The sequence below is a fragment of the Galeopterus variegatus genome, unplaced genomic scaffold (assembly GCF_000696425.1).
Source record: "Galeopterus variegatus unplaced genomic scaffold, G_variegatus-3.0.2 Scaffold14973, whole genome shotgun sequence".
Classification (NCBI taxonomy): Eukaryota; Metazoa; Chordata; class Mammalia; order Dermoptera; family Cynocephalidae; genus Galeopterus; species Galeopterus variegatus.
The window spans coordinates 11,449-12,295 of record NW_007741084.1 but is presented as its reverse complement, the minus strand read 5'-3'; the positions used below and the strand labels follow the sequence as shown (position 1 = coordinate 12,295).

Here is an 847-nt window from a genome sequence, read left to right as displayed (position 1 = left end):
TTTTTTTTTCTTTTAGTATTTAAACACGATAATTGTTTAGTTTTGGGGACGTCAAGAAAATATAGAGTAGAAAAAGCAATTAAAGCCTTCTGTTTTTTAGGTAACCGGAATGAGAAAATGAAAGGTCGAATTAAGCAGATGATGGACGTCTCTCAGGTATAATCCTTTTTATAGAGTCACATAAGTGCTTGTGAATACTTACGATGACTCACTTTTAAGAATACTTCTCTCTTCTGTACTTTTTAGACCCAAACTACAATATCAGTAGTTGAAGAGGATCTAAAACTCTTACAATCTAAGCTAAGAGCCTNGATTAGTCTTACATTTGTTTTACTAGCTCTTGATATAGTCTCTTCAAATTCCAGGTGATTCATATGACATGTTTTTTAGTAGAATAAGAACTTCAAAAGGAATATTTAGTTATTGAAAGTATAGGACTTAATATAATCAAATATTCAGACTAATCATGATGTAATTATGGTAAGGATGTTACGAGTTTTGAATACAGAAACATCTGTTTGGTGTGTATACTTAGATATTAATCTTTTGAAATATACATCTCAAATTTGGAGCTAAGTATCTCGAAAGATGTATTTTTGTAGTATATTTTGAGGTTTTCTCCACAAAAATATTTGAATTCCTAAAAATAGCTTGTCTGTGGCATTGCTATTTGTGTTTATTCTTACACTTTACTCAGTCTGGGAGAAGGCCTGTATTGTTGAATAAAGCTAACTTCTTAAAAAATGCTTGTACTGCCTGATGCTATTAAACACTGAAACCACACCATTAACTTTTCTCTAATTCTGCGCTCATCAAACAGCCAGTTTAGGGCCGGCCCGGTGGTGCA

General features: G+C 32.4%; 1 long non-coding RNA gene across 1 annotated transcript in view; it reads left to right on the top strand.

Moving 5' to 3' along the window:
• LOC103582118 overlaps positions 1–310 on the top strand; it is a 2,936-nt gene extending 2,626 nt beyond the window's left edge. The window contains exons 3-4 of the long non-coding RNA XR_549724.1: positions 101–156; positions 247–310. This is a non-coding gene — a long non-coding RNA (uncharacterized LOC103582118). The remainder of the gene's footprint in view (positions 1–100; positions 157–246) is intronic.
• Positions 311–847: the final 537 nt, after the last annotated feature.